Here is a 16,560-nt window from a genome sequence, read left to right as displayed (position 1 = left end):
AGAGACGATCACGTCCAATGTTAAGAAATATAAAAACCCCTAACTCCTAAAAAAAGAGTCAGATCAAACAAAAAGTACACCATTAGAACCGCCTTGTCCGAAACCCCTATAAAGGAAACTTACCGCCCTGCGGCTTGAATAACAAAGAAAATATATTGGCTTGATAATCAAGAAAATTGACTTTAACCACGTTATTCTCCACAAACGGGATATTTTTTTCTTTCTTTTCCACAGATAGCTTGGCACTGGAACATCGTAGAGAGTTGTTCAAGGGCTCATTTTAAAGGAAATCTCTAGATCTAGCGCTATTTGTACTTAATTTTTTTTTTAATTAATTTTTTTTACGAAAAACTTAATTTTTTATATACAATATTAATCAATGACGTCATAGTCTTTGGATGTAGTTAGTACATAAAGTCTGGATCATCGAATTAAAGCTGAAACTAAGTAAAGAACAATTATGCCTCCATATATTCACAGTGATCTATAAAATTTCCCATTACATCTATAAACTGTTCCACAGTTGCCGGTTCATACCTTGGAAGCTTTTCACTAAACATGCAACATTTCTTTTGGATATTACTATGAAGTTTTGCGAAAGCATCTCTAGCTGACTTTTCAACAAAATCCATTCTTTCAGAGATAATTTTAATCTTTAATTTTGAATATTTTTCGTAATCCCGGTAAAAAATTCGTAAAATTTTATAATAAAGAACGACCTCTTGCCTATACTAAATTTTATACGACACTTAATTATGGTATAGGTTAGTAATTCAATTACAGTAAAGAACGATGTCTCTCCCATAGTAACTGATATGTTACATTAAAAGACGATCATTGGAATAAAAAGTTATTGCATGCATTGGACTTAGTTAGCTACTTGATCGTTTGAGGTTCGTCTCTTACTATTTCAAAGAAGAAAAAGCCGTAGGCTTTTTCCTGTTTGTAATATTTTACAGCCCATAATTCGTAAAAATAGAGTCAGATCGAAACACAATCCGGGTTGCAGCGGTAGTTAGCATCCGGGTTGCAGTGGTAGCTAGCAACGTAGTAAGAGACGCTCACGTCCAATGTTAAGAAATATAAAAACCCGTAGTTCCTAACAAAGGAGTCAGATCAAAACAATATAAATAAGAACCAACTACCGCCGTTTCACGGTCTTGAGTGTATATATTTTTCGTAGTCTGTGTGTTTTTTTTTATCTTTCGTTTTGTGTGTTGAGTGTATATATTTTTTCGTGTCTTGAGTAAATATTTTTTTTAGTAGCTTGTATCTTTTTTTCTCTTATACATTGCTCCGCTATTTACCTTGTTGTCATTAGTGGGTAAAAAATATGAATACAAAATTGCCTGGAGCAGTAATTGAACCTTCGGAGTTAATTCCAACACGCTATCCACTGTATAACCCTATACTAACTTGCATAGGCAACTTCACTATAGGGAAGATTACAGTATTTATATTATACATCATTATAAATTATAAAAGGTTCGAATGTTCGAAGATTATAGAGTTAAAAATTTTCCCACACCGGGAATCGAACCCGGTCCTCTTCAGTGAAAGTTAACTATCCTAGCCACTAGACCAAATGGGACCATAAAGAAGTATGATTTAAGAACCATATGCATATTACTATTTCACCATACCAATTATAATAAGGCCAAAACAAAATCGTCGAATTGCAACCTTACTTTAGACACATCAGTTAAATCTTCATCAGACTTAAAAACTGTTTTGCTAGTTTTGCAGTAAAGAACAAACCTTAGCCCATAGTAGCAGAAATAATCCGGGTTGCAGCGGTAGCTAGCAACCTAGTAAGAGACGATCACGTCCAATGTTAATAAATATAAAAACCCATAGTTCCTAACAAAGGAGTCAGATCAAAACAAAAAGTAAACCATTAGAACCGCATTGTCCGAAACCCCTGTATAGTAAACTTTCTTTCCCTTGGCTTGAACAGCAAGGGAAATATATTGGCTTGAAAATCAAGAAAATTTACTTTAACCACGTTATTCTCCCCAAACGGGATATTTTTTTTTTCTTTTCCACAGATAGCTTGGCACTGGAACATCGTAGAGAGTTGTTCAATAGCTCATTCTAAAGGAAATTAATTGGGTTAAAAATTTATGGTAACTAAAATAAATTATTTGTAAAAGAGAATAAATTTTTCCACCAAAAACTCTATTTTTGATGTCTTTTCACACTGCAGTCTTTCAAACATAATCGTATACCAGCGGTAAGATTTGAACCCACGCTTCCGAATCTAGTAAGAGACGATCAGTCCAATGCTAAGTATAATAAAGAACGACCTCTTGCCTATACTAAATTTTATACGACACTTAATTATAGTATAGGTTAGTAATTCAATCCGGGTTGCAGCGGTAGCTAGCAACCTAGTAAGAGACGATCACGTCCAATGTTAAGAAATATAAAAACCCATAGCTCCTAAAAAAGGAGTCAGATCAAAACAAAAAGTACACCATTAGAACCGCCTTGTCCGAAACCCCTGTATAGGAAACTTTCTGTCCCTTGGCTTGAACAGCAAGGGAAATATATTGGCTTGAAAATCAAGAAAATTGACTTTAACCACGTTAGTCTCCCCAAACGGGATATATTTTTTTTTTCTTTTTTTGTATCCAGAGATAGCTTGGCACTGGAACTTCGTAGAGGGTTGTTCAATAGCTCATTTTAAAGGAAATTATTACAGTAAAGAACGATTTCTCTCGCATAGTAACTGATATGTTACATTAAAAGACGATCATTGGAATAAAAAGTTATTGCATGCATTGGACTTAGTTAGCTACTTGATCATTTGAGGTTCGTCTCTTACTATTTCAAAGAAGAAAATTACAGTAAAGAACGATACCTTGTCCATAGTAACTGATATACGGTGGTTCCAGGGGTAGCTATCCGGGTTGCAGCGGTAGCTAGCGACCTAGTAAGGGACGATCACGTCCAATGATAGGAAATAAAATAACTCCTAAAAAAAGAGTCAGATCAAAATAAAAAGTATAATAATAGAACCACCTTGTCCAAAATCCAGCATAGGAAATTATCTGTCTCTTGGCTTGAACAGCAAGGGAAAAATATTGGCTTGAAAATCCAGATCAGTGGTTGATTTAGTTATCTGCTTGATTTTACAGTATTCCCGGATGCAGCGGTAGCTAGCAACCTAGTAAGAGATTTTCCGGGTTGCAGCGGTAGCTAGCAACCCAGTAAGAGATGATCACGCCCCATAGTAAAAACTAATGTTTATAATAAAGAACGACCTCTTCTATAACTAAATTTTATGCGCCACCTAATTATAATATAGGTTAGTAATTCAACAGATAGCTTGGGACTGGAACATCGTAGAGAGTTATTCAATGGCTCATTTTAATGGAAATTAATAGGGTTAAAAATCTTTTGTAATTAAAACAAATCATTTTTATTACATTAAGAAATTTTAATTATATTTCTTAAGAAATCATCATAAGTAAACATTTTCCATACGGAAATTGAACTCAAGCCTACTGGGTGAGAGCTATCCCAACCTCTAGACCATATAGGATATATTAAAATCCGGGTTGCAGCGGTAGCTAGTAACCTAGTAAGAGACGATCACGTCCAATGTTAAGAAATATAAAAACCCATATAGTCCTAAAAAAGGAGTCAGATCAAAACAAAAAGTACAACATTAGAACCGCCTTGTCCGAAACCCCTTGAAAGGAAACTTACCGCCCTTTGGCTTGAACAGCAAGGGAAATATATTGGCTTGAAAATCAAGAAAAGTGGCAGCTACCACAACATTCTGCCTAAACGGGATATTTTTTTCTTTTTTTCTTTCTTTTCCAGAGATAGCTTTGCAGTGGAACATCGTAGATAGTTGTTCAATGGCTCATTTTAAAAGAAATTAATTGGGTTAAAAATCTATAGTAACTAAAATAAATTTTTACAATAAGGAACGAACTGTAACCCATAGTAACTGAAGTATTATCCAGGCTGCAGCGGTAGCTAGCAACCTAGTAAGAGACGATCACGTCCAATGTTAAGAAATATAAAATCCCATAGCTCCTAAAAAAGGAGTCAGATCAAAACAAAAAGTACACCATTAGAACTGCCTTGTCCGAAACCCCTGTATAGGAAACTCTCTTTCATTTGGCTTGAACAGAAAGGGAAATATATTGGCTTGAAAAATAAGAAAATTCAATTTAACCACGTTATTCTCCACAAACGGGATATTTTTTTCTTTCCGTTGTTTTTTCCTCCTCAGCTAGCTTGGCACTGGAAAATCTTAGAGAGCTGTACAATAGATCATTTTATAGGAAATTACTACATCTAGTCACTTTTGTAATTAAAAATAAAATACTTTTTAAATTAGAATCAATTTTGTCCAAAAAATTGCATTTTTGATGCTTTTTCATGCTGCAGTATTTTCAAAGATATTTGAATTTTGAAGCAATCAAACAGTTCATGGTAATGAACTCTATAGTAATAATAGCTACTTGTCTCAATAGTAACCAAAACTCTAAAGAACGAAATTTTGATACCAATAGATACATAAAAGCAAACAGTTCATGATAACGAACTGTATGTTGTTTGTATAGTAAGAGCGACTCGTCTCAATAGTAAAACTTGCTACATCTAGTTCCTTCTGTAATTAAAGATAAAATAATTTTTTAATAGTTTCGGTTTGCAGCGGTAGCTAGGTACCTAATTAAAAGAGATCATTCGAAGAATATACCATTCTATATATTGGACTTAGTTAGCTGCTCGATTCCTTGAAAAAAAAATCTTATTTTTCAACTGAATCTGGGTTGCAGCGGTAGCTAGCAACCTAGTAAGAGACGATCACGTCCAATGTTAAGAAATAAAAAACCCTTAGCTCCTAAAAAAGGAGTCAGATCAAAACAAAAAGTACACCATAAGAACCACCTTTTCCGAAACCCCTGTATAGGAAACTTTCTGTCATTTGGCTTGAACAGCAAGGGAAATATATTAGCTTGAAAATCAAGAAAATTGACTTTAACCACGTTATTCCCCACAAACGGCATATTTTTTTTTCTTTCTTTTCCACAGATAGCTTGGCACTGGAACATCGTAGAGAGTTGTTCAATAACTCATTTTAAAGGAAATTAATTGGGTTAACAATCTTTAGTAACTAAAATAAATTATTTCTAAAAAAGAATAAATTTTTCCATCAAAAACTGCATTTTGATGTATTTTCAAAGATATTTGATTTTTGTACATAAATCATAATGCCGGTTGCAGCGGTAGCTAGCAACCTAGTAAGAGACGATCATGTCCAATGTTAAGAAATATAAAAACCCATAGTTCCTAACAAAGGAGTCAGATCAAAACAAAAAGTACACCATTAGAACCGCCTTGTCCGAAACCCCTGTATAGGAAACTTTCTGTCCCTTGGCTTGAACAGCAAGGGAAATATATTGGCTTGAAAATCAAGAAAATTGACTTTAACCACGTTATTCTCCCCAAACAGTATATTTTTTTCTTTTTTTTTCTTTTCCACAGATAGCTTGGCACTGGAACATCGTAGAGGGTTGTTCAATAGCTCATTTTAAAGGAAATTAATTGGGTTAAAAATCTATAGTAACTAAAATAAATTATTTCTAAAAGAGAATAAAGTTTTCCACCAAAAACTGCATTTTTGATGTCTTTTACATTAAAGGACGATCATTGCAATAACAAACCATTGCATACATTGGCCTTAGTTAGCTACTTTATTGTTTGAGGTTCATCTCTTACTATTTCAAAGAAGAAAAATCCGGGTTGCAGCGGTAGCTAGCAGCCTAGTAAGAGACGATCACGTCCAATGTTAAGAAATATAAAAACCCATAGTTCCTAAAAAAGGAGTCAGATCAAAACAAAAAGTACACCATTAGAACCGCCTTGTTCGAAACCCCTGTATAGGAAACTTTCTGTCCCTTGGCTTGAACAGCAAGGGAAATATATTGGCTTGAAAATAAAGAAAAGTGACTTTAACCACGTTATTCTCCCCAAACGGGATATTTTTTTCTTTTTTCTTTTTTTGTATCCAGAGATAGCTTGGCAATGGAACAACGTAGAGGGTTGTTCAATAGCTCATTTTAAAGGAAATTAATTGGGTTAAAAACCTTTTGTAACTGAAATAAATTATTTCTAAAAGAGAATAAATTTTTCCACCAAAAACTGCATTTTCGATGTCTTTTCACACTGCAGTCTTTCAAACATAATCGTATACCAGCGGTAAGATTTGAACCCACGCCTCCGAAGAGACTGATGGCTAACACCAGTGCCTTGGACCACTTGGCCAGGCTGCCTCTCATAAATAAATATATATGTGAATTTGGGTTGCAGCAGTAGCTAGCAACGTAGTAAGAGACGATCAGTCCAATGCTAAGAAATATAACAAAACTCCTAAAAATAGAGTCAGATCAAAACAAAAGTACATCATTAGAATTACCTTGTCTGAAACCCTACTAGATAAATAATGAATGTTATCATAGTTTTATATTAGAGCTATGACGTGAATAGAAAAACACGAAATTATATTGTTGTTTCTGATGACGTCATGAAATAATATCATTGCGCTATGCTACATAAAGGACCGATACAGTTCAGCATAAATGGGGAGTATTTAAGTTTAATCGGATATAGCTGAAATCTGGGTTGCAGCGGTAGCTAGCAACCTAGTAAGAGACGATCACGTCCAATGTTAAGAAATATAAAAACCCATAGTTCCTAAAAAAGGAGTCAGATCAAAACAAAAAGTACACCATTAGAACCGCCTTGTCAGAAACCTCTGTAAAGGAAACTTTCTGTCCCTTGGCTTGAACAGCAAGGGAAATATATTGGCTTGAAAATCAAGAAAAGTGGCAGCTATTACAATATTCTGCCTAAACGGGATATTTTTTTCTTTTTTTCTCTTTTCTTGGTTTCCAGAGATAGCTTGGCACTGAAACATCGTAGAGAGTTGTTCAATAGCTCATTTTAAAGGAAATTAATTGGGTTAAAAATCTATAGTAACTAAAATAAATTATTTCTAAAAGAGACTAAATTTTTCCACCAAAAACTGCATTTTCGATGTCTTTTCACGCTGCAGTCTTTCAAACATAATCGTATACCAGCGGTAAGATTTGAACCCACGCCTCCGAAGAGACTGGTGGCTAACACCAGTACCTTGGACCACTCGGCCAGGCTGCCTCTTATAATTTGGGTTGCAGCAGTAGCTAGCAACCTAGCAAGAGACGATCAGTCCCATGCTAAGAAATATAAAAACCCAAAACTCCTAAAAATAGAGTCAGATCAAACAACAGTACATCATTAGAACTACCTTGTCTGAAACCCTACTAGATAAATAATGAATGTCATCATAGTTTTTTATATTAGAGCTATGACGTGAATACAAAAACACGAAAATATATTGTTTTTTCTGAAGACGTCATGAAATAATGTCATTGCGCCATGACGTCAATAAAATCATTACGCCGTGACGTCGTAATTACTACTTAAGAACGACAAAGATGTAAATGTTCTCATTCTTGATTAGATAATGGTTAGATGGAAGCAAGCTATACGCAAGTTGAAAAAACAGTACTACACAAACAATAGAGATAGTATCTTGAAAAGAAAAAAGCAAAGGTATTCAACCGACCAGGTGTATCGAGAAGTAATCAAACAAAACAGCAAGATGTGTTTCTATAATAATTACAGTAAAGAACGAACTTCAGCCCATACTAAATAAAATAAGAATACAATTTATGACTCAAACAGGTAATTTGTTTGCTTTGGTCTAAAATATTGTCAGCGGTGGGGTTCGAACCCATACCTCCGAAATGACGGGTAGCTAACACCAGCGCCTTAAATCACTCGGCCACGCTGCCTCACATAACTATGTGAATATCTTATAATAAAGAACAAACTCTAGCCAATAGTAACTTAAACACTTTATATAAGGATTTTATAGTAAAGAATGAACTCAAGTCCAAAGGAACTGAACCCTGTGGTTCATTCATATAATCCTCAGTATTTTAGCTAGGGGGTAACTAAACGAGTTCCTTATTAAAATTTAAAATTTAAAAGACATTGCTTTAATTTCAACAATTTAAAAGTTCTCCGCGACGGGGAATCGAACCCCGTTATTTCACCTGACAATTGTGTATTCTTACATTGTACCATCAGAGACTTGTAAGCAAGTTATATATAAAACATGATAATAAATTCGTTAATAAACTAAAAAATATACTATTACTGCAAATATTGGCACATAATGGGCTTAGTTTGAAGCCTCATTCTCTGAAGATCATCTCTTACTATTCCAAATAAGAAAAATCCATAGGCTTTTTCCTGTTTGTAACTACATTAAAAAACGATCATTTGAAGAACATACCAATGCATATATTGGACTTAGTTAGCTGCTCAATTTCTTGAAAAAAAAATCTTATTTGTCAACAAAAACTAGAATAATTCCTGAAAATTTTAAATAAAATAATTTTGTTTATCTGCAAAGTGCAAAAATATTTATGGTGTCTGATCGATAATTTTCATTTTTTAATTAAAACCAGAAATAAACCTGAAAACTTTAAAGTTCGTTTGGTTTCCCTTTTGTTTCAATTGACTCAACACGTTCCATAAAGGATCGATATAGTTCATTATATATCTTGATTATGTAAGTTTCATCTTTATCAGGGTTATATAGGTAGTTAAAATTTTAATACAGAGGATCGGCACAGTTCATTATATCTATCAAACGGCTCGTGGTAATAAACTGTATAGTAAGAGCGGCCCGTCTCGCTAGTAACCGAAACCCTAAGGAACGGAATTTTGATACCGATACATACATTAAAAGAAATGGATTTTTACATTTTAAGCGGATGTTTTAGAGACAAAGCTTATGCATCTACATCAATTTTCTTGCGACACATGGGTTTGAACCTGCCAACCTTCGATCAAAAGGTGCAGCTTAAGCCACAACGTTATCGCAAGGTATTATTGACAATAATTCTTAAATGAGTTTAGTGATTTACTTTAATTAGTAATAATTTATCAAACAGTTCATGGTAACGAACTGTATAGTAAGAGCAACTCGTCTCAATAGTAACTGAAACTCTAAAAAAAGTAACTTTAATATTAATAGATACAGCAGAAGAATTGGATTCCTATGCTGATTTTAAATATATAAGCTTCATCAAGTTTACTCATATCCATCAAAAAATACAAGTCTGAGAAAATTTGCCTTATTTTCTAAAAAAGGGGAAAACACCCCCTAAAAGTCATAGAATCCTAATGAAAATCACACGGTCAGATTCAGCATATCAGCGAACTTTACTGTAGAGGTTTCAAGCTCCTATATGCAAAAATGTGGTATTTTGTATTTTTTGCCAGAAGAAAGATCACAGATGCATGTTTATTTGTTTGCCTTTTTTCCCGGGTTTTCATTAAGGATTACATAAAGGACTGATATAGCATAAATGGTGTTTGTCGAAACGATTTTTTTTATATTTACATAAAATATTTTAATCTGAATTGTAGCAGTAGCTAGCAACCTAGTAAGAGACGATGATGTACAATGTTAAGAAATATAATAACCCATAACTCCTAAAATACAAAACCCCTGTATAGGAAACTTTCTGTCATTTGGCTTTAACAGTAAGGGAAATATATTGGATTGAAAATCAAGAAAAGTGGCAGCTACTGCAGCATTCTGCCCAAACGGCATCTTTTTTTCTCTTTTTTTTCAAATAGTTCATGGTAACGAACTGTATAGTAAGAGCGACCCGTCTCAATAATAACCGAAACTGTAAAAAACGGAATTTTGATACGAATAGATGCATCAAAAGAATTGGGTTTTATGTTGATTTTAAATATGTAAGTTTCATCCAGTTTAGTTATACCCATCAAAAGTTACGAGCCAGAGAAAATTTGTCCCATTTTTGAAAAAAGGGAAAAACCCCTAAAAGTCATAGAATCTTAATGAAAATCACACCGTCAGGTTCAGCGTATCAGAGATCCTTACTGCAGAGGTTTCAAGCTTCTTTCTGCAAAAACGTGGAATTTTATATTTTTTGTCAGAAGAAAGATCACGGATAGGTATTTATTGTCCCTTTCTTTTAATAAAGAACAAATATTCTATCGATTGTCTACTAATAACCATTTATGACGTATTAAGTGACATGACGTAACATCTAACACCAATTATGTACTATTAACCATATATGACGTAACGAGTGACGTAACGTAAAAACTGAGAAAAATATTTTTTTTTAGATTTAAGTTCAGAATTGCTAAAGCTATAAACTGCAAAAACATTTATGGTATCTGAGCAATATTTTTAATCTTTTAATTTAAAACTAGAAAAATTCCTGAAAATTCTAAACTAATTTGATTTTTTGTTGGAATTTTGTTACTTGATACGAGAACTAAACATCCTTTATCTAAGGTGAGGTTTCAATTTAATATGACTATATCATTATTGAACGCTCTACGAAAATTCTCCGATTTAAGTAATAAAAAATTAAAAGGAAAGAAAGAAATAAATAAAGAAAGAAAAGAAAAGAAAGTCTTCAAACATAAAGAAACACAACCACAAGACAAAGAGAATAAGACAAATTCGGTTTCAGAAATGAGTCGAGTTTCTGGCCTTACACAAATTTTGACCAATTTCAGTATGGAAGAAAAGCCCTGTGATTACTATTCAATGTGATAATGGTGACATTGAAGTCCAGAAATCACTTTTAACAGCTGTTAGTGATGTCTTGAAGGCTATGCTAGAAACGGACATGCTTGAAAAACGAACCAATCTTGTGCTGGCCCATGATTTGAACTTTGAAACTATGAAAAGTATTATGGATTACTATAAAGAAGGTTTCAAAACAGGTTTCTGGAACAAGGCTTCTTTTTTCGAAACAACAAACAGAGATGCATTTACATACATTGTAGAAAAGTACAACTTTCTTGCTATTAAAGAGGAAATTGCTCAATATTTGCTCCAAAGTTATCGTGTGAAGCAAGATTTAACAATTCTTGAAAGTGTTTTTTTCACTTATGGAAACCAAATTGAAAAAATGTTTGTTATACGAGAGATGACTCTTATGATTGCGGAAGGAAAAGACGTTCCTCAATTTGTTACCAATTTTAATGCTCATGATTTTTTAGAATTAGCTAAATGTTGCTGTGCTGCGTTGAAAAACAGTCAATTTTCTAGATATCAATGTTTTTTAAAGACACTTTACAGTTGACTATCCAAAGACTCTGAAAAAAGATCAGTTGCGGCTTTGGAAATTGTAGGAATGATAGATATGAAAACGTTTCAAGTACATGAGGTTGAATCCGTTCTACAAAGTCTCACTATTTCTCCAAAGTTCCAGGGGCTTAAGCTACTATGTCTCGAATTCTTTCTACCTTTAATAAACAGGCGTATTCATCCATGAAATATGGATGCGATATATTTAAAATATAAAAATAAAGCTCCTTCTTTCTAAAGATAATTCCGACTTCCTCTAATTAAGTTTAGATCTAGTCACAAAAAGAAAGAAAAAATCCTTTATCAGCAAAGAGAAAAATTGCAGTTAGCCTCAGACAAAGAACGGCGCTATCCAGATTTGGATTTCGCTAAGATAGTGGGCAATAAAAAAGATGCTACACACAATATTTTTAAGAAAGTTAAAATTATAAGAGCCATGTGAACGTTTGAATCATCAGAAATAATTAAGACAGATTATTGGACAGAGGGTTTGGCCTGCCTGAGGACTTAGGCCAATCGTGGGGTAGCTCCCACGGCACATGATCAGGATTTAGAATGTATAGTGAAGAAAAGTGTTTTTTGTTATCATTGTTGTTATCTCAGTCACCGTTGTTGTCATTTGAAGTGATCAACTGCTATTCACCTAAATATGTAAGTCTCAATAAATCTATTGCTTTTTACCTGTGTTGATTTCATTTTATATGTCTGTATCTAGTCTAACGACAGGTAATTAGTTCGCATATCTCCAAGGTACGTTCCCAGGGAATCTGATCTCCAGATAGCTCGTGGAAAAGAGGTTACATTTATATGGATACACATTTTATTTTCTCTCAATGATTGAAGGTGGCGCGGTCATAAATTTGCTTCACTCCCCATTGCTGTGGCGCAGGCCTTGATAACACAATCTTTAGCGCTATAAGCGGCGCTATCAGAGAACTTATAAGGTGTAAGTTCACAGCTTTCAAGTCAAACAGTTCGTGGTAACGAACTGTAAGTAAGGAGCGACCCGGCTCAATGGTAACCGAAACTCTAGAAAACGGGTTTTTGATACCAATAGATATATCAAAAGAATCAAATTTCAATTCTGATTTCAAATATATAAGTTTCATCAAGTTTGCTACCTATCAAAAGTTACGCGCCTGAGAATATTTGGCTGGTTTTGATAAAAAGTAGGAGCGGTCCCCTGAAAGCCCTTAAGGCCTACTGCACTTCAACCCGCCATATTCCGTGTATAAGAGAGCTCTACTGTAGAGGTTTCAAACTTCTATGTGCAAAAATGTGTAATTTTATATTTTTTGCCAGAAGAAATATCACGGATGCATGTTTATTTGTTGTTTTTTTTTTTGGTTTTTTTTTTACAGGGGTGATCGTATCGACCCAGTGGTCCTATAATATCGTGGGAGGGCTCATTGGAATGGAAATTAAAAGTTCTAGTGCCCTTTTTTAGTGACAAAAAAAATGGAGGGCAACTAGGCCCCCTCCCACGCTTATTTTTTTCCCAAAGTCACCCGATCAAAATTTTGAGATAGCCATTTTGTTCAGCATGGTCGAAAATATGATAAATATGTCTTTTAGGATGACTTAATCCCCCGAAGTTCCCAGAGGGAGGGCTAAAAGTTATGAACTTTACCCAATGTTAACATATCGTTTTGGTTATTGGGAAGTATACAGAAGTTTTCAGGAGGTTTTTTTTCTGGTAGTGGGAGGGAAGGGTGGGTCGGTGGTTATGTTGGAGGATCTGTTCATGAAGGAATTTTTCATGGAGGAAGGCAATTTGCCATGGGGGGGGGGGGCGCTGTACTTGCCAGCATTATTTATTGGTTATTGGGAAGTATACAACCATTTTCAGGAAGGATTTTTTCTGGAGGGGGGGGCTAGAGGAGGGGTTACTCTGGAGAATATTTCCGTGGAGGATGTTTCTTTGGGGTAAGAGACATTTCTATGAAGGGGGCGCCGGATTTCCAAGCATTATTTAAAAACGATCAGAAATTAAATAAAAAAAAACAAGTTTTTTCAACTGAAATGTAAGAAGGAATATTAGAACTTAAAACGAACAGAAATTATAACGAATGTGAGGGGGTTCTCCCCCAAGTCAATACCTCGCTCCTTACGCTACAGTTTTTTTTTAGTGCTTTCAAAAGAGCTATCTATTCTAATTAAACGGCCTTTGTGATTCAGGGGTTTGTGAATAAAAATTTTTTTAACTTTTAACGTAAAGAGCGTGGTTTTGACTAAGGGGAGAACCCCCTCATATACGTAATAACATGTACGTAATAAAAAAAACAATAAAAAAACAAGCGATACGGCTCAATAGTGATCGAAACTTTTAAAAACGGAATTTTGATGTCCATAAATTTATCAAAAGAATGTGTTTATAATGCTGATTCTAAATATATAAATTTTATTAAGTTTAGTATTAATCATCAAAGGCTACGAGCCTGAGAAAATTTACTCGATTTTTTAAATAGGGGTTAAACATCCCCTACAATTGAAAGAATTTTAATGAAAATCAAAACTTCAGATTCAGCGTATTAGAAAACCCTATTACATAGATTTCACGCTCATATCTGCAAAAATCTGCAACTTTTTATTTTTTGCCAGAAGAAAAATATACGAATATAGTTAGTTACGTAAGTTAATTTGTAAAGACATCCATTTAGCAAAAGGAAAGTAAAATTTTTATGCAAATAAAAGCTGCATTAACTAAAAAACGATCAGAAATTAAGTAAAAAAAACAAGTTTTTTAAACTGAAAGTAAGGAGCGACATTAAAACTCAAAACGAACAGAAATTATTCCATATATGAAAGGGGCTGTCCCCTCGTCGACACCTCGCTCTTTACACTAAAGTTTGACTCTGTTTCACAACTTTATTTTTAAAACAATAAAAAACTTTAGCGTAAAGAGCGAGGCGTTGAGGAGGGGACAGCCCCTTTCATATACGGAATAATTACATATCAACTGAAATGTAAGAAGGAATATTAGAACTTAAAACGAACAGAAATTACAACGTATGTGAGGGGGTTCTCCCCCAAGTCAATACCTCGCTCTTTACGCTACAGTTTTTTTTAGTGCTTTCAAAAGAGCTATCTATTCTAATTAAACGGCCTGTGTGATTCAGGGGTTTGGGGCTGTCCCCTCCTCAACGCCTCGCTCTTTACGCTAAAGTTTGACTCTGTCTCACAACTTTATTTTTTAAAACAATAAAAAACTATAGCGTAAAGAGCGAGGCGTTGAGGAGGGGGCAGGCCCTTTCATATATGGAATAATTATATTTCAACTGAATTGTAAGAAGGAATATTAGAACTTAAAACGAACAGAAATTATAACATATGTGAGGGGGTTCTCCCCCAAGTCAATACCTCGCTCTTTACACTACAGTTTTTTTTTTTATTGCTTTAAAAAGATCTATCTATTCTAATTAACAGTCCTTTTTTATTCAGGGTTTTTTGAATCAATTTTTTTTTTAACTTTTAACGTAATGTGCGTGGTTTTGACTAAGGGGAGAACCCCCTCATATACGTAATAACATATACGTAATAAAAAAAAACAATAAAAAAACAAGCGATACGGCTCAATAGTAATCGAAACTTTTAAAAACGGAATTTTGATGTCAATAAATGTATCAAAAGAATGGGTTTATAATGCTGATTCCAAATATATAAATTTTATTGAGTTTAGTATTACTCATCAAAGGCTACGAGCCTGAGAAAATTTACCCGATTTTTTAAAGAGGGGGGAAACATCCCCTACAAGTGAAAGAATTTTAATGACAATCACACCGTCAGATTCAGCGTATCAGAAAACCCTATTACATAGGTTTTAAGCTCATATGTGCAAAAATCTGCAACTTTGTATATTTCGCCAGAAGAAAAATATACGAATATAGAAGTTAGTTACGTAAGTTAATTTGTAAAGACATCCATTTAGCAAAAGAAAAGTAAAATTTTTATGCAAATAAAAGCTGCATTAACTAAAAAACGATCAGAAATTAAATAAAAAAAACAAGTTTTTTAAACTGAAAGTAAGGAGCGACATTAAAACTTAAAACGAACAGAAATTATTCCGTATATGAAAGGGGCTGTCCCCTCCTCAACGCCTCGCTCTTTACGCTAAAGTTTGACTCTGTCTCACAACTTTATTTTTTAAAACAATAAAAAAACTTTAGCGTAAAGAGCGAGGCGTTGAGGAGGGGACAGCCCCTTTCATATACGGAATAATTTCTGTTCGTTTTAAGTTTTAATGTCGCTCCTTACTTTCAGTTTAAAAAACTTGTTTTTTTTATTTTTACATTAAAGAACGAACGTTAGTCCATAGTAACTGATTATATTAAAGAACAAATAAGGGTAAGAGACCTAGTAAGAGAAGAACACGTCCCATAGTGACTAAACAATAACCCAAAACTCCTAAAAAATGGAATTTTTATTTTTATATTTAGTTACAATGGGGCCGGAATTCTTTCCTTACTATAATTATAAAAATTTATTTGATGTGAAATTACAAACAGGAAAAAGTCTATGGCTTTTTCTTAATTGGAATAGTAAGAGACGACCTGGCTACAATCTTTTAATGATTATTTTTTAATTTTGCGTTTCTTACTAGGTTGCTAGCTGCCACTGCAACCCGGATTATGTAATTAAAAGGTTGCTAGCTACCGCTGCAACCTAGATATTCTTATTTCTGTTACTATGGGCTAAGTTTCGTTCTTAACTGTAAATTACTAATTATTTTTAACCCAATTAATTTCCTTTGAAATGAGCTATTGAACAACTCTCTACGATGTTCCAGTGCCAAGCTATCTCTGGATACAAAAGAAAAAAAAATATCCCGTTTAGGCAGAATGTTGTAGTAGCTGCAACTTTGCTTGATTTTCAAGCCAATATATTTCCCTTGCTGTTCAAGCCAAGGGACAGAAAGTTTACTATACAGTGGTTTTGAATTAGACGGTTCTAATGGTGTACTTTTTTTTTAGCTGATTCCTTTTTTACGAGGTATGGGTTTTTATATTTCTTAACATTGGACGTGATCGTCTCTTACTAGGTTGCTAGCTACCGCTGCAACCCGGATCGTATCGAGTATCCATAACCTAACAAAAAGTAAAACTAATTTTTAAATTTTCAGGTATTTTGTTAGTTTGAATGAAAAGATTAAAATTATTGCTCAGATATCATAAATATTTTTGCAGTTTACATAATAACTTTTTAATAGCTATTTTGTTAGTAAATTGAGAAAAATTTTACGAATGTTTTACCGGGATTACGAAAAATATTCAAAATTAAAGATTTAAATTATCTCTGAAAGAATAGATTTTGTTGAAAAGTCAGCTAGAGATGCTTTCGCAAAA

At 33.8% G+C, this 16,560-nt stretch overlaps 1 protein-coding gene and 1 pseudogene across 1 annotated transcript in view; both read left to right on the top strand.

Annotated features, from left to right (window-relative positions):
- Positions 1–16,560, top strand: part of LOC148956902 (uncharacterized) — a 173,458-nt gene that overhangs the window by 63,365 nt on the left and 93,533 nt on the right. The window lies entirely within an intron of this gene.
- LOC148956903 (uncharacterized) lies at positions 10,598–11,405 on the top strand (annotated as a pseudogene).

Source organism: Artemia sp. Qi Xiang Cuo, chromosome 1 (genome assembly GCF_049724085.1).
Source record: "Artemia sp. Qi Xiang Cuo chromosome 1, ASM4972408v1, whole genome shotgun sequence".
In the NCBI taxonomy this organism is placed as follows: Eukaryota; Metazoa; Arthropoda; class Branchiopoda; order Anostraca; family Artemiidae; genus Artemia; species Artemia sp. Qi Xiang Cuo.
This window is presented reverse-complemented; position numbering and strand designations above follow the sequence as displayed.